Raw genomic sequence first — 20,684 nt, forward strand, 5'->3', positions numbered from 1 at the left:
AGACCAACCTGCCTCTGCCTCCCAAGAGCTGGGATTAAAGGTGTGTGCCACCACCGCCCAGCTCAATATCTGTCTTTTAAGACAAGGTCTCCTAGGGAAAGAGATGACGCAGCAGCCAGTCCGCAAGCCCATCCTGTCGCACTCACCGCCAAGTCTCCGGGTGTCTCTTGCAGAGACCACGGCCATCTTTCAGCGTAAGTCAACCCAGTCAGTTACCGTTCCATAAGGCAGCCTTCTGGAGAGCTGACTCCCAAGTCCTACGCAATGAACCCTTCTTTGAGTTGCTCCCCGCAAGAATCCAGGAAGAGAACCCCAGCCACCCTCCCTTCCCTTTTCTCCTCTCCTGTATCTAAATTAAAATGGATCTACTCCCTTCCTCCACCCGCACCTGTCTGAAGTGTATGGCTCTACCTCCCAGGGACCTTCCCTGAGTCTCCTCAGGCAAGGAGGCCGGCAGGCTGCAACAGGCCCCTTGGATTCCCAGCTGTGGACTGGAGCCAAGTCCCACATCTTTCCCTTCCGAATACCCCTCAATACTGTGCCCTCAATTTGACCCAACATGGGGATAACCCCGAATCCCCAGGAGGTTCTATACTGTTCTCAGGCCTCTTGTCCCTGAGGCAATTAAGACCCACTCTTGGCCTTCACAAAAGATCTTCCCACGAAGAACCCACCGGAGCCTTCTGAAACCCGTCACTGTTCCTGCGGACACCCCTCCCCCCCAAGAATTGGCTGGCTACACTCCCAATAACTGTCCCTCTTTGGTGGGTAAGAAGAGAAGGTTTTAAAAAAAAGAAAAAAAAAAGCATGCTTGGGACAAACCCCAAGTCTGGCAGGTGGGAGGTTGCGGGTTCCAAAAGGTTGACATCATTCTCTGTCCTATTGCCCCACACCCTACACCCAAGAGCGGAAGCCCCATGCACCACACCTCCCTCAGTAGCACAAAGAAAAGGAATGAGGGGGCTGCAAAGGTAACTGATCCAAAGTCCACGCGTCCCTGCGGGAGAAGACTTCATCCGGCCCCTTAGCCCACAGCGGCCCTTCCCCAGGATTAACAGCACAGCCTCCATCCACCGGCCTTCTTGGCCTCCCATCCCAAACTCTCAAGATCAGGGCAGCTGAAGGACCTTTGACCCTCCCCAGAGCAACCCTAACTCCACTTTCAGAACTTCCCTAGAGAAGGTCCCAGAAGGAAGCGAACAGCCACAACTTTTCCACTCAAACAGGGAGAGAAACAACGTGAACTTCCTCGGAGACGAGACCCACAAGCCGCCCTCTCCCCCACAGCTCAGCACACAGCCCACACCACACTTCTTAAGTGTTCCCAGAAGGCCTGCTTTTGTCAGTCTGTTCTTAAAGCCACACACACACACACACACACACACACACACCCCTCAGAGGTTCTCAGGAGAGGGAGAGCTCTGGGGGCGGGGGGGGGGGGGTGGCTTTTTGTCACTACCCCCAGTGTGTTGCTCATGGACCTATTCCTCTCATTCCACTCCAGGGCCCTGAGCCCCCGAGACGATCCCTGGGGAGTGACTGTGTTCAGCGTGAGCAGTGTGTTCTGGAGAGGTTGTGTGAACAGTGTGACCGGGGGTTTCTGGGCCACCCAAACCCAGCCCAGCTGGCTCAGACTCATTTTCCCTGGAGAATCCATTTTCCCACCACCCAAGAGCAGCAGGAGCCCTTGGCTGGATGGAAGGCAGCAAGACCCCAGATGCCAGGAAGGACGGACCGGACCATGTCAACAGAGTCCTCCCACCTGAATTCCAGAGGAAGCCAGGGGCCCTTCTGACTGAAGTCCAGAAAACTCAGCTTGGCCTTAGAAGAGGAGGAAAGCCCCTGGCACCTCACTTCGGAGGGAGGACACCATCCTCCTTCCGGCTGCTTCCTCCTCTCACAACAATGCTTGCTCTCAAACTTGGGAGTCCCCATACCCTCTCCCTCTATGTTAGCCCAATCACTGCTGTCAGAATCTACTCTGCTCCAGCCATTTATAAACCCTCCCAATGTATACTCTACTGTTGGCTAAATAATGCCCACCCACACCCCCTACCACTGAAGACATCTACAGCCCAATCCTTGGAACCTATGGCACCTTCCTTGCCCGGCAAAAGGTACTTTACAATGTGATCAAATAAAGCAGTTGGTTCTCAACCTTCCTAATACTTTGGCCCTTTAAGACAATTCCTAAAGTTGTGACCTCCCCACAACATAGAATTGTTTTCATTGCTACTTCATAACTTCATAATTTTCCTACTGTTATGAATCAGAATCTAAGTATCTGATATGTGACCCCTGGGAAAGGGTCATTTGACCCCCATAAGTCATGACCCACATGTCGAAAACTGCTGAAATAAGGAACATTGAGGATCAGAAATTATCTTGGATTATCTGCATAAGACCAACATGTCATAAAAGGCACCCAGCAGAAGCCTGAGTCAGACTGGGAAATGCTACGCTGCTGCCTTTGACCACAGAGGAAGGAGATCAGAAGTCAAAGGCTACAGCAGCCTCGAGAAGCTGTAAAGAGAGGAACACACAGCCCCATGAGCCCAGAGTAAAATTATGACCCCTCTAATCTGAAGATGGGGGTGGGGGGAGTGGAGAGATAGCTCGCTGGTTAGAAGAACTTGCTCATTAAATACAGAGGACCTAGGTTCAGTTTCCAGCACGCTTGTGGTGACCTTATACATTCATGAAAAACACTTATACACATTTTTTTTAATCTAAAAGTTTAACGCTTAAAAAAAAAAAAAGTGAGCTGGGCATGGTTGTGCATGCCTGTAATCCCAGCACTTAGGGAGGCAAAGGCAGGCAGATCACTGTGAGTTCGAGGCTAGCCTAGTCTACAAAGCGAGTCCAGGACAGCTAAGGCTACACAGAGAAACTATTATGCCTTTTTCCACTCTAATGATCCTGGTCCATGAGGTTGACCCAAGCAAATGTTTCTTCTGGCCTAAGTCTATAGAAGCCCAGCGCGCTGGGTCTGAACAGGGAGAGCCACCTGTACATGCTCAATACACGCCCACTGACAACCTGCAGGATCGTACCTAGAACGCCTCTCACCACTCCCACAGTCAAGAAGAAGCTCAACAGTGGTTGCGATCAAGACCTAAGCCAGTCCCTCCCGGAAATGCTCACATTAGTCACTGCCGGCAAGAGTCCAGTGAGCCAAGACGTCTCCAGCATCAGTGAACGATCATTCACCCCAGCAATCTCGTCATACTTGGCCCCACAGAGGCAGCCCTGCCATGCCACAGACTCAGCAATCAGTCATACGAGACTGGAGGAAAGAGTGAAACAGCCAAGTGTAGACACAGCACTGCATGATAAGGACTCCCTATAAATATCCTAAAAAAAAAAAAAAAAAAGCAGTGGAGCAAGGAGTTTCACATGAACAGACGAGGGCGATTACTTTTGCTCAGAGCTGCCCTAAGTCAGTCTGGCTTCTGGCAAATCTTGTCACCAAGCAGAGAAAGATGCTAAGATACTAGACGAGGAAGCAGCCAAGGCTATAAGAGCAGCAAAGGTTCTAGAAGGCCATGCTAGGGGCAACTACAAAACCTACTGAAAATGCCCAGAAGCCGGCACTTCTTTTCATCTTTAGGTTTAAAACAATTTTTTTTTAATATTCCAATTTTACGTGCGTGGGTGCTTTGCCTGCATATATGTCTGTGCACCACCTGTGTGCCTGGTGCCCATGGAGTCCGGAAGATGGCATTGGATCTCCTGGACCCTAGAGTTCCAGATGGTTGTGTGCTGCCATGTGGGTGCTGGGAACTGAATCTAAGTCAGTGCTCTTAACCACCGAGCTTGTTCTGCAGCTCCTCATCTCTAGATTAAAGGGGTCGGGAGGGTTGGGAACGTAGCTGTGTGGGAGAGTGGTTGCCTAAGATGCAGCAGGCCCAGGGTTCAATTTCCAGCATTTACTTACACACAGACACACAGACACACAGACACCCCCACACACACAGAGGCATAACCACTACTACTTATTAGCAAATATCAAGGTCAGGGCCCCACGCCCCAGCCCTGAAAACTACCCATGTTACTAGCCTCACCCTCGTTTGGGGGAGCTGCTTGCTTTGAGGCCCAGAGGCTGATAGGGAGCTCTCTGCTCCACCCTGCACAGCTTCAGAGCCGCAGCATTTGTTACTGAAACAGCTTCAAAGGCTGGGAGGCAGCACAGTGGGAATCCATTGGTGCCCACAGAGTTCCCAGCAGACGAGCCTATGATTCATGCAGCAGAGGTTAAAAGGCACCGAGTTCATGCTGCAGGCTTTGTACGCAGGTGGATCGAATTTGAATCTAGGTTCTTTACTTTCCCGTAACTATACACAGCCTTAAGCTTCAAGTTCTCCATCAGCTAAGTAAGTGGTCACAATACTGTCAGCCTCACCAGCTGTCTCCAAGGCTGGAGGATGCAAGTAACCCCGTGCATCAACGCTCAGGAAGCTGACCAAGAGCCAGAGAGGGAACACTTCATTTTTTTACCCACCCAGATCTCAAATGGTGGCTCATCAGGTAAAGGCTTTGCCATCGGTGGTGCTGGATGACAGCGAGTCCAATGCCTAGGAACGCGCATGAAGAAGAGAACCAGCTTCCAGTTGTCCTGGCTGCCTTGTGACGTCGTGCTCGCATATCCAGACAAAACACACACTTACACATAGACAAGAACACACACACACATGCATACACACACATGCAAAACAAAATGATGATGATGATGACAACAACGATGACAATGGCTCAATTCAAACTTGGTGAACTGGCTTGTTCTGCCCCTTCCCAGTAAGGCAGTGTTTATCCATCTCCTAGGGTCCCAACACAGTTTCGAGCACAATCTCCCGCTCTCACAGGAGCAGCTCAGCGAATATTCACACCAGAAAAGCACAGGTCGGAGTGCCACTCTGGGGCAGCAGGACACACTCCTCAGCATTCCATAGGGTGAGACGGCAGGGGGAACCGAGAGCCCAAGCAGAAAGACAGTGAAAGCATTGTGGGAGCAAAAGTACAAAAAAATGTGACCAGCGAATTCCATCCTTCACACTAGTCTTCGCATTTTGTTTGGTTGATTGGTTGGTTGGTTTGGTTTGGTTTTTTGAGACGGGGTTTCTCTGTGTAGCCTTGGTTGTCCTGGACACGGCTTGTAGACCAGGCTGGCCTCAAACTCACAGCAATCTGCCTGCCTCTCAAGTGCTGGGATTAAAGGCGTGTACCACCATACCGGGCTAGTCCTTGGGTTTTAATACAGCTTCAGAAGGTCAGAGCAGCAAGGAAGGGACCCAGGATTCCTAAGCCACAGGGACTAGCAAACAGCAAAAGGCAGGAGAATACAAGAAATCCCAAGACAGTAGCCAGCCAACTGTGGTGCATTCAGTGAGAAAGGCCCCCACAGGCTCAGATACTCGAATGCTTGGTTCCCAGCTGGTGGCTTTGTTTAGAAAAGATCAGAAGGGGTCTGTCACTGGAAGTGGGCTTTAAGGGTTCAAAAGCCCACCCCAGGCCTAGCCTCCCCCTCCTTTCCCCTCCCCCTCCCAGCCTCCAACTTACGAATCAGATGTAAGCGCTCAGCTACTGCTCCAGCACCATGCCTGCCCGCTTACTGCCGCCAAGCTTCCTGCATATGGTCACAGACTCCCCCTCTCAAACCAGAAGCGAGCCCCCAACTAAATGCTTTCTACACAAGCTGCCTTGGTCATGGTGTCTCTTCACAGCAATAGAAGAGTACCTGAGACACCAGCACGGCCCTAGAGGGGCCCCCTCTCTGCCCCTACCTCCCTGGAGGCACCTCCATGCCTACTCTCACTTGGAGGTAACAGCAGCTGCCCCTCCTAAGCTGTGAGCTTCGGAACTCACTCGCTCAACAAGCATTTTATTCAGCACCTACTCTGCACAAAGACACTGCGGCAGCTATGTGGGGGACAACAATGACTCACACACAGACTCCCAAGAGCTTGTTCTATTAGGAGAAACGAGTGCATCAATGACAAAAGGGGGTAAAGTGGCAGTGTGGCTTGGGCGGGGGTGGGGGGGAGACAGCTTGGTGGCCAGAGTGCTTGTTAGAATGTTCCAGGTCTTGGGAACTGTGCAGACAAAACAAAAATCCAGAAAGTGGAGTCATGAGATGCATGAGAGCTCCAGAAGGCCTCCGGTTTAAGGATTTAACACTTCTGAACATGCTGCTAGGCTCTGGGGACAATAAAACTAGTGCTGCGCAGTGTGTGCTCACATGCGCGAGGTCTCTGTCTTTGAGGGACTTGAACTCTACGAGGAAAAAGGCGAGTACACAGGTTATCTACATAACAATGCCTTGAGTGCTAGCACAGAAGTGAGCAATGAATAAACAAAAGATGCTAGCAAAAGAGCAAGCAGGCCAGGGACCTGCAAGCTTTGTAAGAGGTGATGTTTTGCCTGAGTCACACGTGATGAGTCAGCCAGGTGAAGAAGAGATCCGAAGGGCTCGGGGAAGTTGGACTCCAAAGGTCCTGGGATCTTGTGCACCCAGGGTTAGCAGGAGCAGCCTAGGGGCACGTGAACTGCTTTGCTGGGAAAAGACAACCAGGGCAGGCCTGCAAGATCAGTAACAAGACAGGTGGAAACAGGCTCCAGGAGATGAGATGGAAGAACGTGCCCTAAAAAGGCACCATGTGAGATACAGGATGCAGCTACAGGCGTCCACAGGGCCAAGAAGTATATGAGAAGGCAGAGGCCCAGGACCCGCCTACTGGGGAGCACCTCAGAGGTTACTGGCTAGAAAGAAATAAGACTTGCTCCAACTCCCATGCAGAGGGATGCTGTGTGACGTGAAGCAATTCGTGAATTGAGCTGTTCAGAAAAGCAGGAAGAAGGGCTGGGGTGTAGCTCAGTTGCCACAGCGCTCGCCTGGAAGGAAAGCCGTGGCTTGATACCCAGTACCACATAAAACCAGAGATGGAAGCAGGAAGATTGGAAGTTCAAAGCCACCCTTAGCTACTTAGAGAGTTTGCATCCAACCCATGAGACTCTTCTCAAAGGGGGGTGGGGACAGGGTAGAAAGGGACTGTGAAGCTATCACACAATCAGCCTGATGCAATGCCTTGGGCCCTGAAGCTATTCCAAGAGGGACCACTGAGATGCTGGAGGAGATTCTCCTCCCTCAGGGAGTAAGGGAGGATGACTCTCATTTTGGCTGGGGACGTCTATATGAATCTTAACATCTGAGGGGCACTCCCCATCCCCACCTTTCCTAACCCTCCTAACCCACACACATCAGAACTGGGGGTGAGGCTGCCGGCAGGGTATCTCCCTCAACTCCCTTGGCTCCTTCCCAGGTCTAAGCATGTGCCTCCAGATACAGAAACTCCTTCCTGGACAAGAGACGCTTCTTCCCGGACTGATACAGTTAAACCACCAACTTCCTCATCCCTGGCTTCTCCACAACCCCACCCCCTTCCTCCGCCCAGGTTTCCACCGGGCCTTCCCATCCTAGCCCTAGAAGTTAGGGGGAGGGGATTTCCCAAGGCAAACCAAACAGCCAGACCTTCAAATCCAGGACCTCACCGGGCAGTGCTGCTGCCCCAGGAGAGCCTCTCCACCCACAACACCTGCCCCCATCCCCCGATCCGTCACACCGTGGCTAAGAGGCCTAAGGGAACTCATCCAACCAGTTTGGGGGTGGGGGGCGGGGAAGAGGAGCCTTCTCCCTCAGTTAAGAGCACACAAAGACCAGAATTCCAACCCCCAGAGGCTACACAGTACACAGGGCATGGCAGCTCTGCTGGAACGCTACCCCATGAAGAGAGAGGCCTTGACACACAAGAGAAAGAAATAGTAAAGCCCAAGCAGCGATCTGTCCTCTGGCTCCCTGCACCTGCTGCCCAGAGCTACACGAACGGTAGGCACTGGCGCCATCTGGCCTGGCACCCATTAGGGTATCCAGGACCCACTCTACACCTCCCCTACTAACGGTGCCTCTTGATTTCATCTAAACGAACCAACCCCCACCCCGATCCCTGTGGATTCTGGGAAAAGGGAGCTCCAGGAAGAAGTGAGAGATTAGCTAGGCTTTTCCCCAGTGTGCCTGTATGTATATGGGTATGGGGGCAGTGGGATCACCCAACTGCGACTGTTTAGAGAAGACCTCTGAAGTCCCCAAGTGTAGCACTCCAAAAGCCACAGGATCATCTGCCTGTTTCCCAGTCACATGGCCAAACCGAATGAAGGCAGCCGGGCAAGCGAGCCACACATCTACACCTGAACCAGGTGTGCTCCTCCATTTCTGAACCTCCAGGGAGACTGCCTTGTGCCCCAAACCTGTGGCTGCTCATATTCCCCAGAGGTTTGCTAGGCCAGGCTGAGAGTCCCAGAGGGTACCTACCGCTTTCCTCAAAAGGGCTCCCATCCCCACACAGAGAGGAGCACTGCTTGGAAGGCGGCCAGGGGCTGGGGAGCTGCATTCTCTCCAGGAGTTCGGCAGCCTAGCAGTTAACAGGCTCGGGCTGGGCAAGCAGCAGACTGCCACCAACAGCCTCAGGGAATTAAAGTGCCCGCTGCCTGCAGCGAGACCTCTCCAAATAAACGACCTATTCAGAACCAGTTCCGCGTGTGGGTCATACTTGCTGCATTTCTCTCATTCCTGATTACTGGGGGGCAGGGGGGGGGCACCACAGAAATGTAGCTTTTCACTATACAACTCAGCAAGTTCCTGATCTGTGAGGACCCAAGCCACAGCCTCAGGAGGCACCGTGCAGCCTAGGACCACAACATCTCCAGAGATTTAGCGCACGGGGTACTAGGTGCAGAAAGTCAAACACTGAAGACTCAAACAAAGCCAGATCAGTCAACTGCACAACAATACTCCATTTATGGGGCACCTTCCCCCACTCAGGCCCTCAGAGCCCAAGGCTATTAACCCTTCTGTCTTCACAACAGCAAAGTTGGAGGGTGGGACGGGGTGGACACCAGAAATATTGTTGCTTTACTGGTCAGGAAAATTGGGGGCGCAAGGTGTACCCCATAGCAAACTAAAATCTCAGGCAATGTTTTTTCTGAGGGTGAGGGTGTACCAGGCACTGCTCTGACAACACTCCCCCACCCGAGGCCAAGCAGCTAGGGAAATGGGGAGGCAGAGTTTCCTGGAATCCCAATCCCCTTTCCAATTCATCCACAAATAACACGCCCTCCCACTCCTCACCCACAGGACCAGGGAGGAATCCCGGTTCCATCAAGGGACCCCTCCTTTTTTTTTTTTTTTTTTTTTTTTTGCACCTTTAAAAGTTAACACTTTGCAGCCCGGCGTGGTGGTGCACTCCTGTAATCCCAGCACTCAAGGAGGCAGAGGCAGGCAGAGGCTGTGAGTTCCAGACCAGCCTGGTCTACAAAAATGAGTCCAGGACAGCCAGGGATACACAGAGAAACCCTGCCTCGAAAAAAGAAAAAAAAAAAAAGTTAACATTTTGTTGCGGGAAAGTTCCCACATGGTATGACAACCTCAGAAAGAGTCACCTGGGAATCTGTAACTCACCCATAGATGCTTCCAGAAAGAAATCACTTGTGAGACCAGCAGAAGACAGTGGTGTTCTGCCCACACACTCCAGGGTTTAGGGGCTGGTGATCCACACACAGCACTCGGTGCCAGACAAGAACCCCAAACTGCTTCTGTGAGGTTCTGCCACTACAGCCCACTTACAGCCTCAGATGACAAGGCAGAGGCCTCCAGAGGTCCAGCCCATTAGTGTTCTCCGGGGGGTCAGCTGTGCTGGCAGCTGTGCAAGGAATCACCAGCAGAGGGCTTGATGCAAATGGGTGTGTGGGCGCTGTGGAGACAGATGGCATTTTATGGGTGACTGTGGTAAGTGGAAGAGGTGTCCTCCTGGCAGAGACACAGATATAGGCTTGGGAATGGGGTGTGGTGGGGGTGGGGGGGGGGGAGGATGCAGTTCACTTGCCTGCTGCCTGGCCATTACAGAATCAAAGCTGAAACACAGTCCCAGTAATTGAATGCTTACTTTTTGCATGTGTGGGGCCCAGGAATCAGTCTGCTGCCCCCCCAAACACACACACCACCCGGTACAGGCAGAGGATCACTCATGGCTGATCACAGTACAAATCATAGGCTAGGTGCTGGGGACAAGGCAACCAGCAACATGAGTGAGACAGTACTGCTTCTCACAGAGCTTAGGGGACAGCAGGGAAGTAAACTGTTAGTGTATTTCAGGGTGGTGCCAAATGCCCTGCAGAATTAGAAAAGTCAGGACAAATGGTGTGATGGCAGGTGGGGTGGGGGGAGGCGGGGGGAGCTTTGTTAGGTAGAGGAGTGGAGGTGAGGTGTCCATGAGGTGGCAGTTGAGACATACACAGCAAAAATCAGCCAGACAGGAAAAGCCTTCCAATCCTTTCCTCTACCCCACCTCAACCATCCACACCCACGCACGGCAAAGCCAGACCTAACCATCAGCAGTAAACAGATTTACAAAATGTTCTTGCTTTGAAGCACCCCATGAAGAGAAACTCAGTGTAAGAATTGCAAGGGGCTGGCTGGCAAGATGGCTCCTGCATTTTTCTGCCAAGCCTGTTGACCTGAGCTTATCTCTGGGACCTGCATAGTTCCAGAAGAACCAATCGCTGGAAGTAATCCTCAGACCTCCACAAGCAGGCTACAGCATAAGTATAACCACCCCCTCAAACACACACACACACACACACATACACACACCACACACTTGAAAAAATGAGATCTGTTTCTATACAATAATAATGAAAACATAACTAAGAAGACAAGCCAGGGCCGTGAGATGGTTCAGCAGGTAAATTGTTTGCTGCACAAGCGCAACCATCTGAGGTCAGTTTCGGGGACCCTATAGTGGAAGGAGTCACCTGCAGGTTGTCCTCTGACCTCCCTCAGGCACCAAACAAGACAGTAAATAAATAAATAAATGGCTGGGTTTCTTAAAGATTTATTAGTGTATGTACTTTATGATGTTATGTCTACATGCATGCACACACGAGGGCATTGGCTCCCACAGGACCACAGTCACAGGTGGTTGTGAGCCACCATGTGGGGCCTCTGGAAGAGCAGCCAGGGCTCTTAACTGCTAAGCCAACTCTCCAGACACATAAATAAATGGTTTTTGTTTTTTAAAGAGAGGAAAGGGAGGTGGGGTCAGGTATACGTGCACACTTTTCAAGAAGCTCTAAGTTCAAGGCCATCCTGGTCTACACAGTAAGTTCTAAGGACAGCCAGAGCTATGTGGAAAGACCTTGTCTCAAAAAAATTTTTAAAATATTAATAACATGCCGGGTAGCGGCATATTTAATCCCAGCACTTGGGAGGCAGAGGCAGGCAGATCTCTATAAGTTCGAGGCCAGCCTGGTCTACAAAGTAAGTCCAGGACAGCCAAGGCTACACAGAGTAACCCTGTCTCAAAAAACAAAAACAAAAAACAAAAATACAAAAGAAAAAGAAGTATAAGACTGCTACACTAGTAGAAACTAAAATACCAGTACTGTTGAAGGAAATTATGGATCAGCCCGGTAAAGGTGGTACACACCTTTAATCCCAGCACTCACAGAGGCAGAGGCGGGTAGATCTGAGTTCGAGGCCAGCCTGGTCTACAGAGTGAGTTCCAGGACAGCCAAGGCTACACAGAGAAACCCTGTCTCAAAAAAAAAAAAAGAAAGAAAGAAAGAAATTAAGGAAGAGATAGTCATTAAAATTCTATCCATACTGAGCACTCAATACTGTTAAAAATGGCAATTCTCTTTTTTGGCAACTTCTGACAAACTTACCTAACAGAGCTAGCTCTCCCTCTCTCCCTGGCCCCTCCAAAGCAGTCATAAAGACTGCACTGTGCTCGCATAAGAAGACATAAGCCGAAAGAACAGAGATGAGGACAAAGAAGTAAACCTTCACATTTATAGCCAGTGGGCTTTTAACAAGATAATTCCATTTAGCTGTGTGTGTGTGTGTGTGTGTGTGTGTGTGTGTGTGTGTGTGTGTGTTGTGTGTGTCTTGTTAGAGAAAGCAGGTCACTGGGAAGAAGTGAGGGGGAATCCCCAGAAACTCACAGGCCAGCTCACTCAGTGTGCACAGCAGTGACCAAGGGAGGGACCCTTTCTCAAGCAAGGTTAAAGATAAAGACACACATCCAAGGTTGTTCTCTGACCTCTACACACATACACATTCGTACACAGTTGTTTTGTTTTTGTTTTATTTAAACACAGGGTTACCATATGCTCCAACAGTCCTACTCTGAAGTAAGTCATTAACATATGCCCACACCAAAGTGTTTATAATTACATAATCTAATATTCACAGCAGCATTATTCACTTTTAAAATTTACTTATCAATCAGCGATGCTGGGGGTCAAACTCAGGGCCTTGTGCATCTAACCAAGTATTTAACCACTGGGCTCCGGGCCCACCCAACAGCAGTTCTCTTAACAGCCAGACAGAAATATCCATCAGCTGATGGAGAAATGAGCAAAATGTCATATATGCACATGATGTCAAATGGTTCGGCAATAAAACATGAGTTGCTTTTTTACAACGCAGCACATCCTAGGAGACAGTGATGAACTGAGAACCTGAGGCCAAGCAAAGACAGGAAGCCAGTCAGATAGACAGAGTATATAACTCCATTAGTACAACATGTCCAGGATAGGCAACTCTACAGAAACAGGAAGCACTTTAGTGGCTGAGCTGGGAGCTGATGAAAATGGGAAATAACTGCTAATGGGGACAGGTCCTTTCTTGGGGGTAATAAAAATGTATGAAATTAGATAGCAACGTTTGCACAACTCTGCAACTATAAATATAAATATAAAAACCAACCAATTACACACTGTGCATGGGTGACTTTTACTATATAAAATATACCCCAGTGAAACTAAATAAGGAAAGAAAGCATTAGAGACGAGGCAGTAGGGAAGTAGAGACCATTCAATAAGCAATGGGGAAAACTGGCTAGTGTTCTGGGGGGAAAAAGTTTAAAGCATTTCCATCTTACAAGGTTAGCCTGAGCATTCTGCGCCCAGGGCTGTGATCCAGGTTGAGGCTTAAGGCATGTGCACATGTGTTAGAGCTCTTTCATGTACTGCTAGGGCTAAAAGCTAACAGCCAGAAAATATATCCCAGGTAAGTTTAAAATGGGAGTACAGTGGGCAAAAATCTGTAACGTTTTGTTTCTGTAAGAACTGAGGAAGCCAGGTGTGGTGGCACCTGCCTGTAATCCCAGCACTCCAGAGGCAGGCAGATAGATCACTGTTATTTTGTTTGTTTATTTGTTTTTTGAGACAGGGTCCTTCTGTGTAGTCTTGGCTGTCCTGGACTCACTTTGTATACCAGGCTGGCCTCAAACTCACAGTGATCCACATGCCTCTGCCTCCCAAGTGCTGGGATTAAAGGCTACCACGCCTGGCTGAGATCACTGTTATTTTGAGGCCAACCTGGTCTATAAAATCGAGTCCAGCACAGCCCAGGCTACACAGAGAAACCCTGTCTTGAAAAGCCAAAAAAAAAAAAAAAAGAAAGAAAGAAAGAAAGAAAGAAAGAAAGAACTGAGGAGACAAGTATGAACACTTAGCATTCTGGATCACTAGGCGCCGAGACCACACAGATCAGCACCTTCAGCAGAGCCCAGAAGCCAAACAGAGGAGCAGATTCCTGTGGGATGGTTGAGATGGCGGCTCCTCCCTATCATTTTCTGGCCTCCAAAAATGCTAGTGGGTGCAGAAGATGCACTGGAAGCATTCTTGTTTGGAGAGGCAAGCACCCGTGGGTCACCTGGCAAATCAGTTGTCCTGCAGCTGAATTAAGTGAGGACCCCACCCCAACGCTACCTTAACCCAAAGCCGGGCTCCAGCAGGAGGCCAGAGAAACACTTGCAGTTTCAGAATGCGCTGCTTGCTGCAGAGTCATCAGGAAGTTCAAATCCTGAACTATGGGTGTGGCTGAGGTGGGGAGCTCTCTCAGCAGGCAGAAGACCCTGGGCTCCTTTCCAGTGCCCCCCCAAAAGGGGGGGTTAAGGAAAGTTCAAACATTATCTTTGCTAAGTGTCAGCACAGTGATCCTGGGCAATTTACCAGGCCTTGAAAGACATGGGGAGATCTGTGAACTCACTAACCAATTATCAATGTCTCTTAAGACTCCAGCCTATAGTGGTGGTGCACGCCTTTAATCCCAGCACTTGGGAGGCAGTGGCAGGCAGATCTCTGTGAGTTCGAGGCCAGCCTGGTCTACAGAGTGAGTTCCAGGACAGCCAGAGCTGTTACACAGAGAAACTCTGTCTCGAAAAACTGAAAGAAAGAAGAAAAAAAAAGAGTCCAGCCTATGACACCGGAGATCTTTTAAACTATGTTTTACACTTCCTTGCCTCCCCAAAGCCAGTTTAGAGAGCATAATTTAACCTTTTCTTCCGGAGTCAGGGTCACAGCTGCCGGCCAGGAACCCACCATCAAGCTGATGATCCAGATGGAAGGTGTGTCAAGCCATTCCCTGCAAACCAATGACCCTGGGTCCTTGGGGGCTAGGGCTGGCCTTTCCTGGTTCTGTTTCAGCCGGCTTTCATTGCCAACTCACTGCTCCACAGTTGCTTTCTCTTTTCCACTCTGGCTTCCTAGCAGCTCTCTCACTTACTGCTACCTACCTGCAATGGGCTCAGACATAAGACACGGGTTAGGGGGGGATGTTAAGCAGGCTTGAGAGGCCTGGGGTGGACCTCACAGGCATGGCAACCCCTGGCCATTTGCCCATCTTCGCCATGAGCAGATGAGTAATCTCATTAGGGAGGCTGCCAAGCAGCTGGGAGTGGTGTTATGGGATATTACGGGACATATATCCAAAGCTATAAGCACACTCTGATGTCTTCTTTTGGCCCAATTTGTATGCTGGTAAACTCTACAGCAGGCCCGGGAATATGGATCCTAGTGCCTCCAGGTTCCTTTATACTTTGCAAGTTGCAAGAATTCCAGGCTGCCTGCATTACTGCCTCACTGAGCAGGTTAAAATTAGAATCTTATATCCTAATCACTTACTTAGAGACAAGAATAGATCATTTGTAAACTAGGCATGGTGGCTCACATCTGTAATGCCAGCACTTGGCGGCTAAGGTGGGAAGATTGTGAGTTCAAGGCCCGACTGGGTATCAGAGAAACACAAACAAAAACGGGGACATGAAATCTTCATTCCTAACATTTATCACACAGTAGCATAAAGCTATTTGACAAGTATTTATTGTAATCCTACCATATAGCAGCCACTGGGGATGTAGCAATGACCCACATAGAGACTACAAGATTGCTAGTTCCTCTTTCCCTACAATAAATATTTGTCATCTGTTGCTCAAGTCTCTGGTTTACACACACACACACCCTGGGAGAGGGAGGGAGGGATGGATAGAGGGAAGGTGGGAGGGAGGGAGGGACAGAGGGAGAAAGAGAGGGAGGGAAGGACAAAGAGAGGGAGGAGAGTATCCATAGCCTTAAGAATAAAAGCTACGGGTTTAGCCGGGCGTGGTGGCGCACGCCTTTAATCCCAGCACTTGGGAGGCAGAGGCAGGTGGATCACTGTGAGTTCGAGGCCAGCCTGGTCTACAGAGTGAGTCCAGGACAGCCAAGGTTACACAGAGAAACCCTGTCTCAAAAACAAACAAACAAACAAACAAAAAGCTACGGGTTTGTTTTTTGTTTTGTTTTGTTTTTTGTTTTGGGTCGGGGTTTTGTTGTTGTTGTTTGTTTGTTTTAATCAAGACAAGGTTTCTCTATGTAGCCTTGGCTGTCCTGAACTTGCTCTGTAGACCAAGCTGGCCTTGAACTCACAGATATCTACCTGCTTCTGCCTCCCGTGTGCTGGGATTAAAGGCGTGCACCACCACTTCCTGGCAAGCTATGAGCTTTAAAAAAAAAAAAAAGATTCTTTTTGTTTCATGTATAGGGGTGTTCTGCCCTCAAGGACATCTGTGCATCACATGTGTGCAGTGCCTGTGGAAGCCAGAAGAGGGTGGGTGTCAGATGCCCTGGAACTGCAGTTAGTACAGTTGTTAGCCACCAAGTAGGATCTCCTCTGAAAGAGCAGCAGTGCTATTAACCACTGAGCCATCTCTCCAGCCCCTAGCTTTTACAAACAAAACAAAACAAGCCAGTCTGACTACAAAGAAACATCCTATCTCAAAAAATTAAAAAAGGGTAGGCGAGCCAGAGTTGTAACTCAGTCAGCAGAGTGCTCACCTAGCACACATGGAGCCACGTGTTGGGTCCCCCGGCACCACACAAACCAGACCTGGTGGTGAGTGTCTATAATCAAGGCACACTCTGGAAACGGATGACCCAAAGCTCAAGGTTCTCCTAAGCCATGGGTGGAGGCCCAATGTCAGCCTGGGATAACAGAACAAAATCAACCTTAAAATATGTGACTTTCCTGCCTCTGCCTCCCGAGTGCTGGGATAAAAGGCGTGTGCCACCACGCCTGGCTAGATCTTTTTTTTAAGTCTTATTTTTACATTTCTCCCATCTCATCAGACTCCAGCCATGATCCTAGGGCTCTCCCTGATTCTAAAAAGGCTGCACGTACCCAGCACCTTCTAGAACTTCATTCAGTTTCTATGCCCAGCTCTCGTGGCTGCTCAGCTTGGAATCAGAGTCTCCCTAGTCCTTGATATTAGATGCAAGCCTCCTCTCCAAATGCCAGCCGAAAGAACTATCAAGGTATTTGAATTTGCTTTCCCAGGTGGCAACAGCTCACCCTGTGTGGACCCTGTATTCTTCACGGGTCTGGAGCAGGTGCATCCACTAAGCTGAGATTCCTCTCAGTGGAGCGCCAGCACCCACAGATAACACTCTGTGCTCGCCTCTATTCCTGCTCTCAGGGAGCTTCTAATCAAAACGAAGCCAATAGAGCCAGGCATAGTGGCCCAAATCTCAGTGCTTGGGAGGCAAAGGCAAATAGGTCACTGCAAATGTAAGTCAAAAATGGTGGTGGTGAGGGGAAAGAGGAAGACAGAGTTCTTGGTCAGCCAGATCCTGTTACAAACGGGAGGAAAAGAAGCCAACACCTCTCAGCTCCAGTTAGCAAGGCACCCTGTCCCCAGACAGCTGAGATCAAGGGAGCAGCTGGCAACTCTAGGCTAGCCTCTTGCTGATCCGGGGCCCAGTTTTCTTCCACTGGGCTTTAAGGTGCCAAGGTCACAAGCACGCTCTAGGCTACGCAGGGCCCTCTCTCCAACTTCCTCTGAGGCCCGATTCTATCTGGCTATATACCAACTGACAAGTCTCCAGAAGTTCCTTCATCACAGGGCGGGCCTGCCTGTGCATGCAAGTGCCTGCAGCGGCCTCGTGGGCGTGGTCTGGCTGATGACCACTTCCCTAGGCCCGGCCCTACCCTGTACATCTTTCACTTCCGGTACAGGAAGGGCCCCCAGGAAACGGCTGGCCACAAACTTTCGACAAGAGCATTTTTGTTTTGTTTTGTTTTGTTTTGTTTTGAGACAGGGTCTCTCTGTGTTATCCTTGGCTGTCCTGGACTCGCTTTGTTATACCAGGCTGGCCTCGAACTCACAGCGATCCAACTGCCTCTGCCTCCTTGAGTGCTGGGATTAAAGGCGAGCCCCTAACAAGAGGGTTTTTGGATGAAACCCCTCTGGAGGAGATGGATGGTTCTAGCAAAGAGGGGAAGTGAGGGACTCGCGCAGGAGCTGGGCAGCACAGCGTGGAGCTCTCCAGGCGGGTGCCTGTAACTAACTATCCAGGCGGTGCCTGTAACTAACTAGCCATAGTCTGACCAGTCGCAATTCTGAGAGTCAAGATTTTTAGAGACCAGGAGAGAGAAGCCAGCCAAGACAACACAGCAAGACTACTAATTTCTGGGCCAATGAAATGGCTCAGTGGGTAAAGCTATTTACCACCAAGCCTGACAGCCTTGGTGTTTGAGCCTCAGGATCTTCATGGTAGAAGGACTTCCACAAGTTGACCTCCACATCCTTAACTCATCCTGGCAGCTGGTACATGAGCCCTTATCAAAAGTTTTTGCAGGGTACCCCGGAGCCTCCCTCTGAACAGCCTGCTCACCCTGTGCCACTCCCTTCGCTCCCTTCCCCCCTTGTTCTCAATAAACTCCCCACGCCCACCCCTCTAGGATAACCTATCTGTGTGGAGGATGAAGACAGAGGGGTGGGCAGCCCTCAAGACTGTTAGACCAAGTGAAGAGGCTAAGGACAAAGGTGGTGTGATTCACCAGCTGACTGGAAGCAGGGGAACTCCCGAAGAGAGGCAGGCAGGGGCTGCCCTTGGTCACCCTGTCTCTCTGAGGGACAATGGCCAGCACAGGCTGCAATCCAGGGTAGCATAGAGAGGCTCACTACCAGATCGACCACAGCTTTCTAGTTTCCCTTCCTTTTGAATTTCCTGCTCCTTCCCAATACTTAAAATGCTTTCGGTCCAGAGTCCCTCTGTAGAATTCAGTCGGAAAAATAGTTCACTGCACAACTCCATAGGGCGGGGGGGGGGGGGGGGTGCTGGCAAAGCACCTCAAACGCTATCTCATTGTTCACTCTCACAAAGCCGCATGTGAGGTAGGCAGGATGACTAACTCCACTTTACAGGTGAGAAACAGACTCAAAGGAGTTTAGTCAACAAATGGCCGTGGGCATCGGAAGTTGTCAAGCTGAGATGTAAGTCCAGGTCTCTCTAACTCCAAACCCTGCTCCTAAACATCATCTCATCCATCTCATCGGGATGCTGGCCTGGGTTCCAAGGGATGGACACCCAGAGCTCAAAGAAAATATCTCCTCTAATGATAAACCCCAGAGTCCCCTTCCTTACGGGACAGTTGTCATCTCTTTCCACCCACAGAGGTTCACACGGACTTTCCCTGTTAGCTCTAGCGCTCACTCTCTCTTTTACCGATCCATCTTGCGTTCTGTCCGCTTCCCCCAGTAGACTTCATCTACACCAGATCAACAATGACTAAAAACCATACTTCAACCACTGTGTCCCCAATGCCCGGTATTCATACATAGAAGATGCTAAATAATAATGAAGACATAAGATATATGAATACATGGAAAGATGAGGAAAAAGTGAAAGAGTGTTGGAGGCCCCAGGATGAGCCTGCCAGGTCTGTCAGACCCTGGGGGCTCTGGAAGAGCTTTCCCCCTCTCAGTAGTAATGTCATACCCCATCCTGAGGGCTTCTAGAAACAGAGTAATGAGTAAGGCGGGCTAAAGCCTTTGAACAAAGGCCTGTGGACATGCAGCTGGTCACAGAGGCGGGGCAGAGCAGTGGCCTGTGCCGGGAGAGCTGTCCCCAGTGTGGCTGCAGAAGCAACACCTCCCGTCACCACAGCCCCCTCCACCCGCAACACAACAGAGAACAACTTCACAATTAACCCTCCAGGGCCAGTCCAGGCTTGTGGAAACCTCCCAGTCTCAGGACCAGAGCCTACAGGGCTCTGAGAGCGGAGTGGGAGGAGTGGCGGGCCTTACATCTGGGACCCATAGCTCCTCTCCCTCCAGGTCTGGTCATGTCACAGGCCATGGCCTTTGGCCTGTTCTGGTGTAAACACAGTGACCCTGAGATAGCAGTGGGTTTAGTAAGGCCAATGTTTACTCTGGGAGTAAGATATTACAAGCCAGAGAGTAAACCGTCACCATTGGCTGCTCCTGGTGTCTCCCATCCCCTGTGTCACACACAGGGAATATCCAGCAAATGCTTAAGCCTCTCCTGTAACCATTACACAACTTTCCTTTTTCTTTTCTTTTCTTTTCTTTTTTTTTTAATAAAATTTTATGAAGTACTTCTCACACAGGCAGCTTCTTTTGGCTGTTACCACATCCTCTATAAAGAAAAGCAGGCACTCTGCATAGAAACTGAGTCAGAAAAGATAAGTAAATTGGAGGAGAGGGTGGAATCTGGCCCCAGGCAAATCATGTAGGGGAAAAAAAATGCCTCATCAAACACTGTCAATCTTTGATGTGACGTAATAGGGCCAGCATTAAACCTCTAGGGAAAAAAAAAACTGTTTAACTCTCAGTCCAGTGGTCTTCCCAATTTCCTGGCTGGACCATTTCTAATAAAGTCAGTAGAAAAGCCCCAAAATGGCTCTAACCCTGGCTAACATGTGTGCAGGGGTGAGAGGAGCCCCTACATCATTCTGACACCCACCACAATTCAAGAAAAGTCCAGAAAGGGACAGCAGGTGTGTTAGTAGTGTGTGTGTAAAAATGAGCCCAGAGCCATAGAGGAATAATAGTAACAGAAGGATTGACTTCCTGGTGTTTTAGTCCCTAGGTTTTATGCTGAGCTTCTATGGCCCAAGATTTAGCAAAGGAAAACTGGAAAGGAACTCTCCAGAAGGCCCGACACGGCAGGGAGCATCTTCTCCCTCTCAGGGCTGTCATTATACTCCACGCTAATTATTTCTTGAGCAAGGCCATGTGACTGAAATGCAGGCATAAAGAGGCCCACAGCTTCGGAGACTGGGAACCCCAAGACTACGGTTCTCTGTAAGGTACTACAGTGCTGCTGGCCAGCTGCCGTGGGGCCCTCAGTAACCTTAACAGCTACGAAGAGTTTATAGTGGGAGACTGTGCGATAGATAGCCCACCCCAGCCTTTACCACCACCCCGCAAAGCTGTATTTCTCCACCCTCCAACCATTACATTGCTTGCTCCCCACCCTCAGCCCCGCTTTGTTTTCCCGAAAGCAAC

At 50.0% G+C, this 20,684-nt stretch overlaps 1 protein-coding gene across 4 annotated transcripts in view; it reads right to left on the minus strand.

Moving 5' to 3' along the window:
* PLEKHG3 (pleckstrin homology and RhoGEF domain containing G3) overlaps positions 1-20,684 on the minus strand; it is a 44,914-nt gene that overhangs the window by 22,095 nt on the left and 2,135 nt on the right. Inside the window, exon 1 of one of the 4 annotated variants that reach the window (XM_084793565.1) lies at positions 9,509-9,659. The exons of the other annotated variants lie outside the window; for them this stretch is intronic. The gene's annotated coding sequence lies outside the window, so the exon portion shown is untranslated. Of the gene's footprint in view, positions 1-9,508; positions 9,660-20,684 lie in introns of those variants that run through there. 4 annotated transcript variants of the gene reach the window in all.

Source organism: Acomys minous, assembly GCF_964271855.1.
Source record: "Acomys minous genome assembly, chromosome: 8".
In the NCBI taxonomy this organism is placed as follows: domain Eukaryota; kingdom Metazoa; phylum Chordata; class Mammalia; order Rodentia; family Muridae; genus Acomys; species Acomys minous.